This window comes from Prionailurus bengalensis, chromosome X, assembly GCF_016509475.1.
Source record: "Prionailurus bengalensis isolate Pbe53 chromosome X, Fcat_Pben_1.1_paternal_pri, whole genome shotgun sequence".
In the NCBI taxonomy this organism is placed as follows: domain Eukaryota; kingdom Metazoa; phylum Chordata; class Mammalia; order Carnivora; family Felidae; genus Prionailurus; species Prionailurus bengalensis.
Window position 1 is genome coordinate 46,936,820 of NC_057361.1, and position 21,337 is coordinate 46,958,156.

Genomic DNA, 21,337 nt, shown 5'->3' on the forward strand with positions numbered 1-21,337 from the left:
ATATCTACCTCCCTTGCTCACTGTGCTTCTGCAAATTTCACTATCCATGGGCTTATTGAATACCTTATCCATTATGACAGGTACATAGAAAGATGTCACTGACCAAGAAACTTACCTTACAGAAGAAAAAGTCAGGCAAGGAACTGACGTGCACTGGTGTTACCACATTTCCCATCAACCAAAACCAACTAGCTTTATAGAATGGGAAGGATAGTTGTGCCTCAGTTGGTAGGCAGCATCTTGTTAAGACAGGATGCCATTCTATAGTAACTGATAAATATATGGTGCTTTTATTTCATAGCTAGAACACAGGGACCAAGGAACCAGGGGATGTAAATAGGAGTGATCCTTCTTACTATTATACTTAATGCATCACTTGTAAAAATGTTGCTTCCTGTTTCTGCGATTCTGAACTCTATCAGTTTAGAGGTTTTAATACTGAAGAAAGGAATGCTTCCCCTGAAGTATATTTGACAACAGCCACGTTGTCATTTCAAGCTTCTCATGCTGCTGGGAAGACAAGCCAGAAAAAGGAAGGGACTTACCGATTAGGTTGGAATGACTGACTCTATCAAGGTGAAACAGGATTGCTACTACCCAATGGGGTATGGTTGAGTATGGTTGCTCCCCTGCCAGCAAATCTTCTGGGGCACTTTCTGCTACTACTGTGTCCAGAAGTAAAAGCTAGTGGAAGACTAAAACAACTCCATGTAGACAGGCTCACCAATAGCTCAAAATTTAGAATGGGTAATGGGGAAGGGAAATCATAAATACCAACCACAGCCTCCTGGCCAGTTGTAAAAATGAATATTTACATTTTCACTTAAACATTATACTTCATGTTTTACACATACATATGTCTATATTTACATATATTTAAATATTTTTTAAAACTCTCCTCCATTGCTCTATGTAGAAGTGATGGATGTGATAGTGAATGCTATTATTTAGTCCATGGATTACAGAATATACGGATCAGCATGGAAGTGGGGAAAGAAAGTTATCATGCAGAGATCCTAGACTTGGATCTGGGTGTAGTAACTGATGAGACTTCAGTTGACTCTAGGGGAAAGGGCTGAGTGTGCTTTCAATTGTACACGGAACAGTTGCATTATATAAGGGGGCATTTTTTGAAATTGTAGGTATAGGAAGGTGGTTATTGGGCAGATGAGGATGGGCCTTTGGTGGGCAGCTATCATTTCTTGTCTGTATAGTATACTTCCTTTAGTAATAACTCCTCCTTTTTCATGTGAAAAACTATCCCATCCCAAAAATTACATTAGTCTTTTTTAATGTTTATTTATTTTTGAGAGAGAAAGAGAGAGAGAGCAAGTTGGGGAGGGGCAGAGAGTGAGGGAGACAGAGAATCTGAAGCAGGCTCCACACTGTCAGCACAAAGCTGGATATGGGGCTTGAAACCACCAACCGTAGTTCAACACAGGACTGGTTCAACACAGAACCATTGAAGCACTGTGGTTCAGCACAAAGTTGGATATGGGGGCAAGAACCCACCAACTATTGATGAAACTACCCATTAAATCCTCTTATTTACCATGCTGAAGGACTGAGCATGTGATCTAGTTTAGGCCAATAAAACTCTCTCAAGAACTTGAATCTTGGGTGTAATCACACAAAAATAGGAAAATTATTATAGGAGAAAACCTCTCTCAACAGTGACATCCTGTTCATTAGAACTGATTATCGAGATCCTACAAGTTGTCCTGGTTCTTGTCTTTTCTCAGGTTCAGTTGTTAAGCTTTTCTTTGATTCTGTGAGTTATCTCATTCTTCTTTCAGTAAATTCCCTTTTTTTATTTTGTTAAAATAAATCGGGTTTGGTGGCTTGTAATCAAGGGATCTTAACCAATACCCCATTATATATTGCTGAATGAAAAAGATAAGTCATAAAGCAGTATGAAGGAGAGTAGATCAAGATGGAGGACTAAGCACATGATCCAGCATCTTCCTCCTACTCTATTTGGAAATTATATAAATTATATATATATACATATATATATATTTTTTATTTTTTATTTATTTTTTTTATATGTATGAAATTTATTGACAAATTGGTTTCCATACAACACCCAGTGCTCATCCCAAAAGGTGCCCTCCTCAATACCCATCACCCACCCTCCCCTCCCTCCCACCCCCCATCAACCCTCAGTTTGTTCTCAGTTTTTAACAGTCTCTTATGCTTTGGCTCTCTCCCACTCTAACCTCTTTTTTTTTTTTTTCCTTCCCCTCCCCCATGGGTTCCTGTTAAGTTTCTCAGCATCCACATAAGAGTGAAACCATATGGTATCTGTCTTTCTCTGTATGGCTTATTTCACTTAGCATCACACTCTCCAGTTCCATCCACGTTGCTACAAAAGGCCATATTTCATTTTTTCTCATTGCCACGTAGTATTCCATTGTGTATATAAACCACAATTGCTTTATCCATTCATCAGTTGATGGACATTTAGGCTCTTTCCATAATTTGGCTATTGTTGAGAGTGCTGCTATGAACATTGGGGTACAAGTGCCCCTATGCATCAGTACTCCTGTACCCTATGGCCCAGCAATAGCACTGCTAGGAATATTTTAAATTTTTTAACGTTTATTTATTTTTGGGACAGAGAGAGAGCATGAACAGGGGAGGGGCAGAGAGAGAGGGAGACACAGAATCTGAAACGGGCTCCAGGCTCTGAGCTGTCAGCACAGAGCCCTACGCAGGGCTCGAACTCACGGACCATAAGATCATCACCTGAGCCGAAGTCGGACGCTTAACCGACTGAGCCACCCAGGCGCCCCGATATATATATATATATATATATATATATATATATATATATATATATTTAAGTTTATTTATTTGTTTTGAGGGAGACAGAGAGAGAATCCCAAGCAGGCTCCTTGCTGTCAACACAGAGCCTGATGCAGGGCTCAGTCTCATGAACTGTGAGATCATGACCTGAGGTGAAATCAAGAGTTGGACACTGAACTGGCTGAGCCACCAGGAGCCCCAGAAATTACATATTTCTAAAATAAATACATGTGGTGCTTGAAAACTGAAATAGATACTCCCAGAAGATCTAGAATTATGAGGAATCTGTGAAAGAGAGAAGGCAAATGTGATTGGAAAGATGAAGGAAACCAAATACTTGAATCACACAATCAGGCAACAAATGCTACAAAAGGTGGAGGCATCTTGGGGCACCTGGATGGCTCAATCCGTTAAGCATCCGACTCTCGGTTTGGGCTCAGGTCATGATCTCATGGTTTCGTGAGTTCAGGCCCTGCATCAGGCTCTATTCTGATGGTGCCGAGCCTGCTGGGGATTCTCCCTGTCCCTCTCTCTCTGTCCCTCCACTGCTCACGTTGTCTCTGTCTCTCTCAAAATAAATAAATAAACTTTAACAAATTTTTAAAAATTAATAAAGCAAAAGGTGGAGGCATCTTGAAGAAGGGGGTGTTCCAAATTTAGATATAATAGAAACATAGCAAAAGAGAGTCAAGGGTGAAGGATGAAACAAGGGCAGCTGTGTGAGCTGAAGCCCTTGGGATGCAGAGATAAGGTAGTATAGTACCCAGGCAACTGATGTCCCCTGGAAGGCAAGGAATTTTCCTACCCCCAGAGGACTACCTAGGGGTGCACTCTGTCCATCAGCATGTGGACCGTATCCATCCTACCCAACACTGAGTGCAGGCTTTGGTCAACACAATGTAGAACTCATGCAAGGTGCAGAGAAAATTTTAAAACAGCATATAGTATGATTCTATCTATTTGAACCTTGTGAAAGAGAAAAAAAAACCTCACTAAACTTACTTATGGAGAGTATACGTACATTTTATATGTATAACAAAAGGTCTGGGAGAATATACAACACCCTGCTAACAATGGTTACTCCTTAGAGGTGATCAGAAAACTACTGCCTTTTTCCTTTATGGGGTTCCTTATTGTTCAGATTTTTAAAGAATAATAAGTATTGTTTTTAAAGGTTTCTTTCATTTTTTCCCATACAATTATTTTGTTGAGACATATTCACATATCAAAAAATTCATCCTTTTAAAGTGTACAATTTAATGATTTTTTCGTGTATTTACAAGGTTGTGCAACCATCACCAATAACTAATTCAGGGTATTAAATGTTCTAGAATATTTTCTTCATCCCATAAGGAAACCCCATACCACTTAGCATTCACTACCCACTTCTCCTTCCTCTAGACCCTGGCAATCACTTCTTGTCTCTATAGACTTGCCTTTTCTGTACATTATATATAAATGAAATTATACAACATGTGGCCTTTTATGTTGGCTTCTGTTACTTAGCATGTTTTTAAGATTTATCCATGTTATATCATATACCAATACTTCATTCTTTTTTATGGTTAAATTATGTTAAATTCCATAGGTATATCACATTTTGTTTATCTGTTTGTCAATTGGTGGACATTTGTTTTTTTTCCACTTTGGGGCTATTATGAATAATGCTGCTATGAACATTTGTGTATAAGTGTTAATGTGGGCATATGTTTTCAATTCTTTTGACTATATGCCCAGGAGTGGAATTCCTGGGTCATATGGTAACTCTGTGCTGTACCATTTAAGACGTTGATGAACTGTTTTTTAAAGTAGTTGCACCATTTCCATTCCCACCAGCAATGTATGAGGGTTCTGATTTCTCCACATCCTTGCCAACAGTTGTTATCATCCAACATATTCATATTTGTAATTAAAATAGTCTAAGGGCACCTGGGTGGCTTAGTAGGTTGAGCGTCTGACTTTGGCTCAGGTCAGATCATGATCAACGGCTCATGAGTTCGAGACCTGCATCAGGCTCTGTGCTGACAGTTCAGAGCCTGGAGCCTGCTTCAGATTCTATGTCTCCCTGTCTCTCTCTGCCCTTCCCCGCTTGTGCTCTGTCTCTGTCTTTCTCTCTCAAAAATAAATAAACGTTTAAAAATTTTAAAGAAAAATAAAATAAGATAGTCTATAGTCAACACTTCTTAGGAATACTTTGGGAATCACCCTGGATACATGTGATTAGACTGGGAGTGGGCATCTGATCCAAACAGAACCAATAATCCTTTTCCCTGCAGCCCTTGGAATTGAGTCTAAGAGATTCCCATCTCAGGCTGAAAGCTCTCTTAAACAATGGAGGAGATGGAAACTCTGGAGCTGTTGGTAATCATTTCCCAACAGGTAGACTAGGAAGCAGTGAGAATCAATTGGCAAGAGAGAGAAGAATGAAACAAATATATATTGAGAAGCAGAGATTAGCGATGGAAAGAGGTTACTTCCTGGGTGTTTAAGACTTTGTTTCCTGAGGTCTGGTTTCATTTTTCCTTTGGATTTCTCAAGCCACTCTTACATCTTTATAAAGTATCCTCTTTCTTGTATAAGCTAATCCTAGTTTGTTTCTGTTACTTCAACTACAAGAACATTAACCAATACAGAAATAAAACATGAAAAATGACAAAAAGGGGTTTTATAAAACAAAAACAACAGCATCTTTACATAACCAAAGACAGAAAAATAAGTCATTGTCTTTCTTTTTTCTCTCTCTCTGGATCCACTTCATTCTCCTGCTTCTTTCTGCAAATCAGATTCTTCCTCTCCCTCAGAGCCTCACTGCTCCACCATAATTTGAACTTGCAGGTTTACAATAATGGCGATTCCCACCTTGACTCTAAATGACCTTTTGCTTCAAATGCCCAGAGCTCTCTCCCTGACCAGTCTCTCAGGGTCCCATTTCCAGTTCTCTGAATAACCTGATATGTTCAGTTTTGGGGCATGGTCCATAGAGCCAGGTGTTTGGGGACATTTTCCATGGTCTGTGCACAGAAAATTTTTTCTACAAAGCAGGATTGGGCATGGGGGAAATAAATGTGTATGCCTTCTGAGTCCCTGACTATCTGGGAATGTCTTTTTTTCTACCCTCATACATGAGCGATAACTTGGTGGGATATAGAGTTCTTGGATCACAACTTTGGCTTCCCCTAAACTCTATAGATAATGCTCAGTTCTCACATTTTATGATGTGGAAAAGAAATCTGATGGTGGCCTAATTTTTTTCCATTTGTGGTTAACCTACTCTTTTCCTTCTGGATTCTTATAGGATTTCATTCCTTACTCATGAAATTCTTTCATGTGGTTTTTCTTTTGACTCATTATCATCATCTTTTTTTTTAATTTTTAGATTATAAAAGAATTTCTTTAGCTTTTATTCTAAGTAACTGACTTTTTGCTGCAATATCCAATGTACTGTTCACTATCACCATTATGTTTTCAAATTCAGCAATTATGTTTTTCATCTGAAATTAAGCTTCGATTGTTCCCTCTGTAGAAATGGAATGTCCTCTAAAAGCTCATTGAGAATACTAATTTACAATTTTCTAAAGTTATCACCTATTCATCCCATCAAGTCTATTTCAAAGGTAAACATTTCCTTGGAATGGTCTTCTCTCTAAAATTTTTTGAATTTTTTTCACAAGTTCATTACTGGTCTCTGACTGGTAATTCTGAAGAGGGAGCCTATGTTTGTCTCTTCCTGACATTTGAGACAGATTCCCTCTGAGATGATACTCTAGACAAAGAAGAAAATTGAAAGCTTGTATTTTCTGTAGTTTTATTTTACTGTATTGGGGGAATTCAATTAAGACATGAAGAGTATGGAATGAACTACCAAAATGTAGTCATATATCAGGGAGGTTAAGTATTTTGTCAAATGACTAGTTTTTTCCCTCAGCTATTCTATGTGCCAGCAATATGGTGGGTGGTACCCAATGTCTCTCTTGATTTGAATTTTTCCCTAGAGTGATCTTTTATTCCACTCTCACCTCAGGCTCCTGCTGTCTGAGATTTAGAGCTCTTGTATTGGGTCCTAAGTGCAGTTTCCCATGGAAAATAGGGAACCCACAGTGCAAGGAAGTTCCTGATGTGCCAATGATAATTGTGACAGCCTGCAGCTAATTGGGGCACATCACACCTTCTCTAACTGGTTCACCTACCTATTTTAGAATCTTCCTATGGTAATGCCGCCCACTTTCCTCACCATCTGAAGCAAATGAAGGCTGGAGTCAGACTTGAGCCAGTTGGTCCACATGTGGGATGCTGAAACAGTTACCCTAGTTGTTTGGTTTTCTCCCTTGTATCTATCTTGTTGCCTGCCTCTGTTTCCAGTCTCAGCTGCTAACTTTGGACATTTCCAAAGCTCTTCTGAGAGAACAGTCCTCTTACTTCTTACATGAACCTCTACTTTGTTTTGAGTTGAATTTAGGTTACTCACTGCTTTTATCTGACAGTCTTGTAGATGCTTTTAAAAGTTTCTAATCTGTTCGTTGTTCACCTATAAAGAGCTTTTCCTATCTTTATAGTTCTTAGGTTGTTTCAATGGGATTATGAAAAAAAGGGACTTAAACACGTGCTGAAATCATTACCTTTTATGCATTCTGAAGTGCTTGGAGATGAGTGTATTGATGTCTCTAGCACTTTGAAATGCATCAAAAAGTAATATGAGGGATACCTGGGTGACTCAGTCAGTTAATCGTCCGACTTCAGCTCAGGTCATGATCTCATGGTTCATGAGTTTGAGCCCCGCATCAGGCTCTGTGCTGACAGCTCAGAACCTGGAGCTTGCTTCAGATTATGTGTCTCCCTCTCTCTCTGCCCTGATCCCACTCATGCTCTGTCTCTCTCTCAAAAATAAATAAATGTTAAAAAAATTTTTAAAAAGTAGTATGAGTTGCTATAGATAGTGACAAAACAAATTTAGCTAAATATTAATTATAGAATCTAGATGGTGAATATATGAGTGTTCAATGTATCATTCTTATAATTTTTCTGTATGCTTGAAAAAAACACAATAAATGTTGAAAATTTATTATTTTCAAACTAGAAGTTGATTCCTTTTTAAATGTTTATTTATTTATTTTTGAGAGAAAGAGAGCACAAGCAGGGGAGGGGCAGAGAGAGAGGAAGACACAGAATCCGAAGCAGGCTCTAGGCTCAAAGCTGTCAGCCCAGAGCCCTACACGGGGCTTGAACTCACAAACTGTGAGATCATGACCTGAGCAGAATTCAGACGATTAACTGAGCCACCCAGGCATCCCTAGAAGTTGATTCTTTTTTTTTTTTCAACGTTTATTTATTTTGGGGACAGAGAGAGACAGAGCATGAACGGGGGAGGGGCAGAGAGAGAGGGAGACACAGAATCGGAAACAGGCTCCAGGCTCTGAGCCATCAGCCCAGAGTCTGACGCGGGGCTCGAACTCCCGGACCGCGAGATCGTGACCTGGCTGAAGTCAGACGCTTAACCGACTGCGCCACCCAGGCGCCCCTAGAAGTTGATTCTTAAACTTAACTTTGCCTCATTGTTTGGAGATCATTTTCAAGTAATTTTCACAAGGTACTGGTGATATATATTTTCTGAGCCTATGATTAATGTTTTGCCTTTTCAAGGACTTTTCTTCTTGTGTTATCCACTATTCTGCAGAACAGTATTTTTATTTCAAGTAGATTATTGACATATTCTAGCTTTTCTAACCTCAAAATCCTCCTTTGAGTCTTTATCCGGATAATTTTTCACATTAGGGCTTTCCCACTGTGTTTTGTTCACAGATATATTCCCAGAGCCTAGAACAATACCCATACTATATTAATCATTCAGTAACTATTTGCAGAGTGAATGAATGAAAATCCCTGTTCTCCTTCACAGCCACCCCTCCAAAAATGGTTGTCTATGCTCTTCTTTATGGTTACCACCTCTTGATTTCCCTTTATTCATCAGTTCATTCAAATTTGGCTTCCAACCTCATAATCCAACTTAAACTGCTTTTGTCAATATGACAAGTGGATTCCATGTTGCCAAATCCAGTGGCTACCTTGCTGACTTCTAATTTCTGTTTCCATCATGATTTGGCACCATTTACTACTCCTTTCTTTTTGAAATGTTTTCCTTTCTCAACTTCTGTGACACCAGAGTCACAGAAGACTTGCAGGCTTGCTGCCTACATCACTAGCCTCTTCTTATAATTCTTTTATGACTTTTCTGTCTCTACATATTGGAGCTTCTCAGGACTTGGTCCTGGCCCTCTTCTCTTTGTATATGTTCTCCTTAAGTGACTTTCTTTAGTACCAAGGTTTTAATCTGAAGATTCCCAATTTAAATACTCTAGCCTAGGCCACTCTTCCAGGCTCTAGATGTCTACATGACATCTCTGCTAGTTTTTTGGAACAGACATTTCAAATTTAACACGTTCAAAATGAAAATGCTGCTTTCCTTTCCCCTCCCCTTGAAAGCCATCCCTGCCCCAGTCTCCTCCATCTCTGAAAATGCCAGATATTAAATGATTTCTGTTTGATTCCTTTCTTTTCCTTACCCCCCACTCCTAATCCAATAGCAAGTCCATTTAATTCTATTTCTAACATATATTTCAGATTTGTTGGTGTCTATGATTCTACTGCCATCACATGTCTGGGAACAATGCAACAGTTTCCTAATAAATGTACATGCTCTATCCTTGCCTCTGTATAAGCCAGGCTCTACAGAGCCAGAATGAACATTTAAACTAGTTTCTGGACTTCCAGTTCTCCCAGATGGAATAGCTTATTCTTTCCAGGTCTTCGCTCTTACAACTAATAAATGCTGGATGTATGCAACAAACAAGCATATGAAGACTCTGAATGGTGGAAAGGAGATAAACTGCCTAGGGACCTTGGGACTTGAGGAACAACACAACAGTGAGTCCCTTTGTTTCCTTAGTGCCTCCCCTATGTCCTGATTGGATAGAATACTGCAGAAGCCTCCAACTCTGAATTGCCAACAGGCCCAGACAAAAAAACTTCAAGAAAAGCCTGTTCTCCTAGCCAAAGGACCAGGAAAATAATGGCCTAACACCAGAAAACGTTTTGGCTTTTGTTATCAACCTATTCCCTTCAGGGGTCTGCCATAGCTTCAGTCATCAAAAAATAGGAAAGAAAAAGTTTTCTTTGCATTTTTATCAGGAAAGGAAATCTTTCCAAGAAGCCTCAGAACAGATTTCTCAGGTCCATGCCTACTCCTTAGTTGTGAAGGAGGCTGCCAAAGTGAACATTTAGCTTTCTCAGTTTATGTGATGAGAAGAAAGGGGCTGGGAATGATTTGGGATGGCAAACCAATAGTACTGGTCACACATTCTAAATTAGGTTCTCCCACATTATTCTAAATAATGGCACTCTATTCTTTATGGAAATGATTTCAGTTTTAAAGTATTTCTACATTTGTTTCTGTGCTAATTTATTCTAAGCACCACACAATACTTTTGGAGGGCTTCATGAGGGAAGGAAACATATTTATATTTTTACCTTTTTATCCCCAGCACCTAGCATATTACCTGGTACAGAATATCTTACCTGAACTCAAAATATCTTGTGGAATAAATGAATGAAGTTGAGCATGCCTTTCTATTTCCTTTACATATGAAAGGCAATTTGGCTAAGTATAAAATTTTGGAGTCACAGCCATTTCCATTCAAAACTGTAGACATAGATCTATTGTCTTCTGGCATTTAGTGTTACAGGGAAGATCAGCCTGATTTATAAACAAACATTTTTGTTTGTTAAGGAAACTTTTTATTTTGAACCAACTTAGATTCATATGAAGTTAAAAAGGTAGTACAAAGAGGTTAAGTGTACCCTTCACTCAGTTTCCCCAAATGACATTAGTATAAAGTACGTAGATATGTGTAGCCACCATTGCAATCAACACACAGTACTATTCCGTAACCACAATAATCCCCTGATGCTATGCCTTTATAGATACATCCATCTGTTTCTTACCCCTACCATCCCTAATCCTTTGCAGCCATTAATCTGTTCTCCATCTCTGTAATTCTGTAATTTGAAGAATATGATATAAAAAGAATCATACAGTGTGTGACTCCTAGGTATTGACTTTGTTTCATTATCCATGCATCAATATTTTGCATATATCAATTTAATTGTTGAGCATTATACCATTATATGGCTGTATCAGAATTTGTTCAGCCATTCACTCATGGAAAGATACTTGGATTGTTTCCAGTACTTTTGCCATTAGGAATAAAGTGCTTATGAACGTTTATGTACAGGTTTTTATGTGAACAAAAGTTTTCATTTTTCTGGGATAAATGTCCAAGAGTGCAATTCCTGAGTCACATAGTAATTGCATGTTTAGTTTTATAATAAACTGTTAAACTATTTTTGAGAGTGGCTCTACCATTTTGAGAGTGGCTCTATCAGGATTGCATAAGAGATCCAGTTTTTCCACATCCTTGCCAGCATTTGGTTTGTCACTATTTTTTATTTTAGTTGTTTTAATAGGTAAGTAGTGGTACCCCTTTATGATTTTAATTTGCATTTGTCTAATGGTTGATGCTGTTCAATATATTTTCCTTTGCTTATGTGTCATCCATATATCATTTTTAGTAAAATGTCTCTTTATATCTTTTGCTTATTTTCTAATTGGATTATCTATTTTTTACTGCTGAGTTTTGAGATTTCTTTATGAATTTTAGATAGAAGTCCTTTATCAAATATGTGGTTTGAAAATATTTGTCCTAGTTTATAGTTTGTCTTTTTACCCTTTTAACAAGTTCTTTTGTAGAACAAAAGTTTTAAGTTTTGATAAAGTCCAATTTGTTGATATTTTTCTTTTATGGGTCATGTTTTTTTGTGTCAAGCCTAAGAACACTTCAACAACCCCTAGATTCTGAAGATTTTCTTCAATATTTTCTTCTAAAATTATTATAATTTTACATTTTATATTTAAATCTATGAACCATTTTAGTTAATTTTTGTATAAAGTTTGAGGTTTAGGTAGAAGTTCATCTATCTGCTTATGGATATCTTATTGCTTCAGCACTTTTTGTTGAAGAGGCTATCTTTCCTCCATTGAATTTATTTTTCATCTTTGTCAAAAATAAGTTGACAGGACTTTTGTGGGTCTGTTTCTGGGTTTTCTATCTGTTCCATTGATCTATGTGTCTATCCTTCCACCAATAACACATAGTCTTGCTAATTGTAGCTATGTAATATGTCTTGAAATCAGGTGGAGTGGGTCCTCCTATTTTATTATTTTTTCCAAGTTGTTTTAACTATTGTGGTTCCTTTGCCTTTACTTATATAAATTTTAGGGTAATATTGTTTATATGTACAAAAAAATCTTGCTGGGATTTTGATAAGAATTTCACTAAATATGTACCCTAATTTTAGGAAAATCGACATCTTCATTAAATCTTTCACAGTATTCTTACCGTTTGTGTAGGTCTTTTTAAATTTTTGTATTTTATTAAAATTTTTTTTAACAATTATTTATTTTTGAGAGAGAGACGGGGAGGGGGAGGTGGATACACACACACACACATACACACACAGAATCTGAAGCAGGCTCCAGGCTCTGAGCTGTCAGCACAGAGCATGACATAGGGTTCGAACTCACAAACCGTGAGATTATGACCTGAGCCAAAGTCGGATGCTTAACCAACTGAGCCATTCAGGCACCCCTCCATTTATATAGGTCTTAAAATCTCGTTCAATGATGTTATATAGCTTTCAGAGTGTAATTCTTGCACTCTTTGTTAAAGTTTTTTGTATTTTATACTTTTTGATGCTTTCAAAACTGGAATTATTGTCTTAATTTATTTTTGAATTGTTTATTGCCAGTATATGGAAAAACAATTGATTTTTATATATGGATCTTGTATCCTGTGACCTTGGTGAACTTGCTTATTCGTTCTAATGATATTATAGATTATTCAGTATTTTCTATATACAAGATCATATCATCTATGATACATGTGGTTTAACTTCTTCCTTTTCAATCTGGATGCTTTTTGTTTCTTTGGTTGCCTAATTACACTGGCTAGCACCTTCAGTACAATGTTGAACAGAAATGGCAAGAGTAGATATCCTTGTCTTTTTCTTTATCTTAAGGGTAAACACTCAGTCCTTCACCATTATGTATGTATTAGAGGTAGGGTTTTCATAATGACCTTTATCAGGTTCAAGAAGTTCCACTTTATTCCTAGTCTGCTGCATGTTTTTATTATGAAAGGGTGTTGTATTTTATCAAATGAATTTATGTGTCTACTGTGATGGCCATATGACTTTTGTTCTTTATTGCTTGATTTTTGTATATTAAACCAACCTTACCTTCCTGGGCTAAATCCTACTTGGTCATGGTGTATAATCCTTTTTATTTGCTGCTAAATTCAGTTTGCTAGTATTTTGTTGAGTATTTTTGCATCTATATTAAGGGATATCGGTCTATAGTTTTCTTTCCTAATGATGTCATTGGTTTTAGCATCAGGCCTCATATAAGAAATGTTACCTCCAGAAATGAAGGGACCACATCAAGATAAAAAGTTTCTGCATGGTGATGAAAACAATCAACAAAACTAAAAGGCAACCAATGGAATGGGAGAAGATATTTGTAAATTACATATCTGATAAAGGGTTAGTATCCAAAATCTAAATGACATATAAATCTATGTCAATCTAAAAACTTATCAAATTCAACACCCCAAAAAACAAATAACCCAGTTAAGAAATGGGCAGAAGACATGGCTAGACACTTTTCTGAGTAAGACATCCAGATGGCTAACAGACACATGAAAATATGCTCACCACCACTCATTACCAGGGAAATACATATCAAAACCACAATGAGGTACCACCTCACACCTGTCAAGAATGGCCAAAATTAACAACTCAAGAAACAACAGATGTTGACAAGAATGAGGAGAAAGGGGAACCCTTTTGCACTGTTGGTGGGAATGTTGACTGGCATAGTCACTCCAGAAAACAGTATGGAGGTTCCACCCCCAAATTAAAAATAGAACCACCTTGTAAACCAATAATTGCACTAGTAGGCATTTATCTAAGGATACACAAATGCTGATTTCAAGGGGCACATGCACCCCAATGTTTATAGCAGTGCTATCAACAATAGCCAAATTATAGAAAGAGCTCAAATATCCATCAACTGATGAATGGATAAAGAAAATGTGGTAGATATATACAATGGGATACTACTCAGCGATCAAAAAGAATAAAATCTTGCCATTTGCAACAGCATGGATGAAACTAGAGTGTATTATGCTAAGTGAAGTAAGTCAATCAGAGAAAGACAGATATATGATTTCACTCATATGTGGAATTTAAGAAACACAACAGATGACCATAGGGGAAGGGAAGGAAAAATAAAAACAGAGGGAGGCAAACCATAAGAGACTCTTAAATACACAGAACAAGTTCTCAGTTTTTCTCCATTGAGTAAGATATTACTTGTGGATTCTTCATGTGTGGCCTTTATTATATTGAGGTATGTTCTCTCCTTGCTGAGAGTTTGTATCATGAATGCATGTTGAATTTTGTCAAATTCTTTTTCTGTAGCTATTGAAATGATATGATTTTAAAAAAATTTTTTGATGCTTGTTTATTTTTGAGAGAGAGAGAGAGAGAGAGCGAACATGTGGGGAGGGAGGGGGGCATATAGAGAGAGGGAGACACAGAATCCAAAGCAGGCTCCAGGCTCTCAGCTGTCAGCACAGAGCCCTATGCGGTGATCAAACTCGTGACCGCAAGATCATGACCTGAGCTGAAGTCGGACGCTTAACCGACTGAGCCACCCATGCGCCCCTGATCATATGATTTTTATTCTTTGTTTAGTTGATGTAGTGTATTATGTTGATTGATTTGTGAATATTGAACCACCTTTGCATCTCCAGAACAAATTCCACTCAATTGTGGTGAATGAACTTTTTAATATATTGTTGAATGCAGTTTGCTAATACTTTGTTGAGTATTTTCGTATCTATGTTCATCGGGGATATTGGCCTTTAGTTTTCTTTATTTTTGTTATCTTTGCCTGGTTTTGGTATCAGGGTAATGCTGGCCTCATAGAATATATTTGGAAGCTTTCCTTTATCTTCTTTTTTTTTCTTTGTAATAGTTTGAGGAAAATACGTAGTATTTTTTCTTTAAATGTTTGGTAGAATTCACCTGTGTGTCTATATGGTCCTGAACTTCTATTTTTTGGTAGTTTTTTAAAATAGACAATTCCATTTTGTTACTAGCAATTGGCCTGTCCATATTTTCTATTTATATGCTTCTAGGAATTTATCCATTTCTTCTAGGTTGTCCAACTTGTTGGCATATAATTTTTCAAAGTATTTTCTTGTAATTATTTGTATTTCTGTGGTGTTAGTTGTTGCCCCTCTTTTGTTTCTGATTTTATTTATTTGGATTCTTTCTCATTTTGTTCTTCATGAGTCTGGCTAAGGGCTTGTCAATTTTGTTTATCTTTTCAAAGACCCAGCTCTTGGTTTCATTGATTTTGTTTAAAAAATTGTTTTAGTCTCTGTCATTTATTTCTGTTCTGATTTTTATTATTACCTTCATTCTATTCATCTTTGACTTTGTCTGTTCTTCTTTTTCTAGTTTCTTTAGGTGTAAGGTTAGACAGTTTGAGCCTTTTCTCATTTCTTGAAGTAGGCCTGAATCACTATATGTTATCCTTCTAGAACCACTTTCACTGTGTCCCAAAGATTTTTGACTATTGTGTTTTCATTTTCATTTGTTTCCATGTATTTTTAAATTTCTTATTTGATTGGTTGATTGACCATTTGGTTGTTGGTTATTTTTGTTTGCTTGTTTCAAGTTTTTATTTGTATTCTACTTAGTTAACATATAGTGTAATACTGGTTTCAGGAGTAGAATTTAGTGATTCACCACTTACATATAACATACAGTGTTCATCACAAGTGCCCTCTTTAATATCCATCACAATTTAGCCTGTGTCCCACCCACCTCCTCTCCAGCAACCTTCAGTTTGTTCTCTGTCATTAAGGGTCTCTTATGGTTTGCCTTCCTCTCCTTTTTTTCTTTCTCCTATGTTCATCTGTTTTGTTTCTTATAGTCTACATATGAATGAAATCATAGGTATCTGTCTTTCTCTGACTAATTCCATGTAGCATAATACTCTCTAGCTCCTTCCATGTTGTTCCAAAAGGCAAGATTTCATCTTTTCTTTTTTTTCTTTTTAATTTTTTAATGTTTATTTATTTATTTTGGAGAGAGAGCGAGAGAGAGAGAGAGCAAGTGGGCAGAGGGGCAGAGAGAGAGGGAGATAGGATATGAAGCAGGCCCTGCACTCACAGCAGAGAACCCATATGTGGGGCTTGTACTCACGAACCACAAAATCGTGACCTGAGCCAAAGTCAGACACTTAACCGACTGAGCCACCCAGGCGCACAAGATTTCATTCTTTCTAATGGCTGAGTAATATTCCATTGTATATATAAACACAATATCTTCTTTATCCATTCATCAGTTAATGGACATTTGGACTCTTTCAATAATTTGACTATTGTTGATAATGATGCTATAAACATCAGATGCGTGTGTCCCTTTGAATCAGTATTTTTGCATCCCTTGGGTAAATACATAGTAGTGTAATTGCTGAGTCATAAGGTGGTCCTAGTTTTAGCTTTTTGAGAAACCTACATACATTTTCTAGAGTGGCTGTACCAGTTTGCATTCCCACCAACAGTGCAAGAGGGTTCCCCTTTCTCCATATCCTCGCCAATACCTGTTGCTTACTGTGTTGTTAGTTTTAACCATCCTGACAGGTGTGAGGTGGTATCTTGTTGTTTTGATTTCTATTTTCATGATAATGAGTGATGTTGAGCATCTTTTCATGTGTCTGTTAGCCATATGGATGTCTTCTTTGAAAAAAGTCTATTCATGTCTTCTGCCCATTTCTTCACTGGATTATTTGTTCTTTGGGTGTAGAATTTGATTAGTTCTTTATAGATTTTGTATACTAACCCTTTATTAGATATATCATTTGCAAATATCTTTTCCCATTCCGTGGGTTGCCTTTTAGTTTTGTTGATTGTTTCCTTTGTTGTGCAGAGGCTTTTCATCTTGATGAAGTCCCAATAGTTCATTTTTGCTTTTCTTTCCCTTGCCTCTGGAGATGTGTCTAGTAAGAAGTTGCTGCGGCCTATGTCAAAGAAGTTGCTGCCTGTGTTGTCCTCTAGGATTTTGATGGTTTATATCTCACATTTAGGTCTTTCATCGATTTTGAAGTTATTTTTTTGTATGGTGTAAGAAAGTTGTCCAGTTTCATTGTTTTGCATGTTGCTTTCCAGTTTTCCCCACACCATTTGTTGAAGAGACTGTCTTTTATCTATTGGATATTCCTTCTCACTCTGTCAAAGATTAGTTGACCATATAGTTATGGGTATATTTCTGGGTTTTCTATTCTGTTCCATTGATCTATGTGTCTGTTTTTGTGCCAGTACCATACTGTCTTGATCACTATAGCTTTGTAACAGAGCTTCAAGTTTGGAATTGTGATGCCTCCAGCTTTGCTTTGCTTTGCTTTCTCAAGATTGCTTTGGCTATTTGGGGTCTTCTGTGGTTCCATACAAATTTTAGGATTGTTTGTTCTAGCTCTGTAAAAAATGCTAGTGATATTTTGATAGGGATTACATTAAATATGTATATTGCTTTGGGATGTATAGACATTTTAACAATATTTGTTCTTCCAATTCATAAGCATGGAATGTTTTTCCAATTCTTTGTATCATCTTCAATTTTGTTCATAAGTGTTCTATAGTTTTCAGAGTACAGATCTTTTGCCACTTTAGTTAGGTTTATTCTCAGGTATCTTCTGGATTTTGGTGCAATTATAAATGAGACCAATTTCTTGATTTCTCTTTCTGCTGTTTCATTATTGGTGTACAGAAACGCGCCAAATTTCTGTACATTGATTTTGTATCCTGGGACTTTGCTGGTTTTGTGTATCAGTTCTAGCAATTGTTTGGTGGAGTTTTTCAGATTTTCCACATAGAGTATTATGTTGTCTGCAAATAGTGAAAGTTTTACTTCTTTTTTATTGGTTTGGAAGCCTTTTATTTCTTTTGGTTTTCTGATTGCCGAGGTTAGGACTTCTAGTGCTATATTAAATAACAATGTTGTGAGCAGGCATCCCTGTCTTGTTCCTAACCTTAGAGGAAAAGCTCTCAGTTTTTTTCCCATTGAGGATAATATTAGCTATGGGTTTTTAGTGTATGGCCTTTATTATATTGAAGTATGTTCCATCTATCCCTACTTTGTTAAAGTTTTTTTTTTTTCAAGAATAGATGCTGTACTTTGTCAAATGATTTTTCTGTGTCTAATGAGAGGATCATATAATTCTTTTCCTTTCCTTTATTAATGTTGTGTATCACGTTGATTGATTTGTGAATATTGAACCACCCTTGCAGCCCTGGAATAAATCCCATTTGATCATGGTGAATGATTATTTTAATGTACTGTTGGATATGATTTACTAGTATTTCGTGGAGAATTTTTGCATCTATGTTCATCAGGGATATTCGCTTCTAATTGTCCTTTTTATTGGGGTCTTTGTCTTGTGGGAATCAAGATAATGCTGGCCTCATAGAATGAATTGGAAGTTTTCCTCCATTTCCTCCATTTTGGGAACAGTTTGAGAAGAATAGGTATTAATTTTTCCTTAAATGTTTGGTAGAATTCCCCTGTGAAGCCATCTGGCCCAGGAGTTTTGTTTGTTGGGAGAGTTTTGATTACTGATTCAATTTCCTTGCTGGCTTTTGGCCTGCACAAGGTTTCTATTTCTTCCTGTTTCAGTTTTGTTGGTTTATATGTTTCTAAAAATTTATGCGTTTCTTCCAGATTGCCCAATTTGTTTGCATATAATTTTTCATAATATTCTCTTATAATTATTTGTATTTCTGTGGTATTGGTTGTGATCTCTTCTAATTCATGATTGTAATTATTTGGGCCCTTTCTCTTTTGTTATTGATACATCTCGTTAGGGGTTTATCAATTTTATTAATTCTTTCAAAAAACAAGCTCCTACTTTTACTGATCTGCTGTACTGTGGTTTTTCGTTTATTTGTTTGTTTGTTTCTGTATTATTTATTTCTGCTCTAATCTTTATTATTTCTCTTCTTCTGCTGGTTTTATGCTTCATTTGCTGTTCCTTTTCTAGCTCCTTTAGGTGAAAGGTTAAGTTATGTTTTTGAAGCTTTTCTTGCTTCTTGAGGTAGACCTGTATTGCTATATACTTCTCTGTTATGACCACTTTTGCTGTATCCCAAAAGTTTTGGACTGTTGTGTTTTCATTTTGTTTCCATGTATTTCTTTATGTCTTCTTTAATTTCCCGGCCAACCTATTCATTCTTTAGTAGGGTGTTCTTTAGTCTCCATGTATTTGTGGTCTTTCCAAATTTGTTCTTGTGTTTGGCTTCAAGTTTCATATCATTGTGGTCAGAAAATATGCATGGTATATTCTCAATCTTTTTGTACTTCTAGAAGCCTGATTTGTAACCCAGTATGTGATCTATTCTGGAGAATGTCACACATGTGTACTGGAAAATAATGTGCATTCTGTTGCTTTAGGATGAAATGTTCTGAATATATCTGCTAAGTGTATCTGGTCCAGTGTGTCATTCAAAGACATTGTTTACTTGTTGTTTTCTGCTAGATGATCTGTCCATTGATGTAAGTGGAGTGTTAAAGCCCCCTACTATTATTGTATTATTATCCATGAGTTCCTTTATGTTTCATATTTGTTGTTTTATATATCAGGGTGTTTTCAATTTGGGGGCATAAATATTTAAAATTGTTAGATCTTCTTGTAAGATAGACTCCTTTATTATGATATAGTGCCCTTCTTCATCTTTTGTTATAGTCTTTGGTTTAAAAATCCAGTTTTTCTGGATTTTTCTTTTGACATCCATTAGCATGATAAATGGTTTTCTATCACTTTACTTTCAGTCTCTACGTGTCTTTAGGTCTAAAGTGAGTCTCTTGTAGGCAGACTCATATATGGGTCTTGTTTTTTTAATCCATTTTAATACCCAATGTCCTTTGATTGGAGCATTTAGTCTATTAACATTCAGAGTGATTATTGATAGTTATGAATTCAGTGCCATTGTATTACCTATAAATCATTGTTTCTGGAGATTTTTCTCTGTTATTTCCTCTGTTCTTTGTTGCTTTTGGTCTTACTTTCCCACTCAAAGAGTCCCCTTTAATATTTATTGAAGGGATGGTTTAGAGGTCACAAACTCTTAGCTTTTGTTTGCCTGGGAATCTCTCCTTCTGTTCTGAATGACAGCCTTGCTGCCTAGAGTATTGTTGGCTGCATATTTTTCCCATTCAGTACATTAAATATATCATGCCATTCCCTTCTGGCCTGCCAGGTTTCTGTTGATAAGTCTGCTGCTAACTTTATTTGTCTTCCCTTGTAAGTTATGGTTTTCTTTTCTTTTGCTGCTCTAAGGATGTTTTCCTTATCTCTGTATTTTGCAAATTTTTGTATGATATATCTTGGTGTTGGACTACTTTTGTTGCTTTTGATGGGATCTCTCTGTGCCTCTTGGATTTGGATGTGTGCTTTCTTTCCAAGATCAGGGAAATTTTCAGCTATAATTTGCTCAAATAAACCTTCTGCTTCTTTTTCCATCTCTTCTTCTTCTGGTACTCCTATGATACAAATTTTATTATGCTTTATGGAGTCTCTGAGTTCCCTAGTCTGCATTTTTTATCCAATATTTTTCTTTCCTTCCTCTTTTCAGCTTCATTATTTTCCATAATTTGATCTTCTATATCACATATTCCTTCATCTGCTTCTTCCATTCTGTTGTCATTACATCCAGTTGGTTTTGCATCTCATTTATAGCATTTTTTATTGTGGTCTGACTAGTTTTTAGGTTTTTTATCTGTATTGTAAGGGACTCCCTGGTGTCTTGTATGCTTTTCTCAAGCCCAGCTAGTATCCTTATGATTGCTCCTTTAAATTCTTGATCAGGCAAATTAATTATATCTGTTTCAATTAGATCCTTGGCCATGACTTTTTCTTGTTCTTTCTTTTAGGATGAAATCTTCCATCTTGGTATTTTGCCTACAACTCTGTCTTCTGCATGTTAAGAAAGCCTGTTATGTTTCCTGCTCCTGAGAGTAATGACTATATTAAAAAGATGTCATATACTGACCAGGGCCTGGTGCTTCAGGAAGTGTGTCTGGTATATGCTGTGTGCACTCTGCAGTTGTGTTTTGGCTGCTCTTTCCCTCAGGTCTGTCTTTTCCAGAATTTCTCCTTGCCCGCATTGAGGAGTATTTGGACCTTGTAAAGTGTGTGGCAAGTTTTAACTAGGTGTGTTTTGGTCTGCTTGTTAAAAGAGGCTAGATCCTATTTCCACTAGAGCTGAAGTTTTGTAACATTCTATGGCCAGTAGACTTGGTGCGTGTGTGTGGGGGGGGTTTGTGCTGGTCTTCTGGGAGAAGGGCTTGCTGC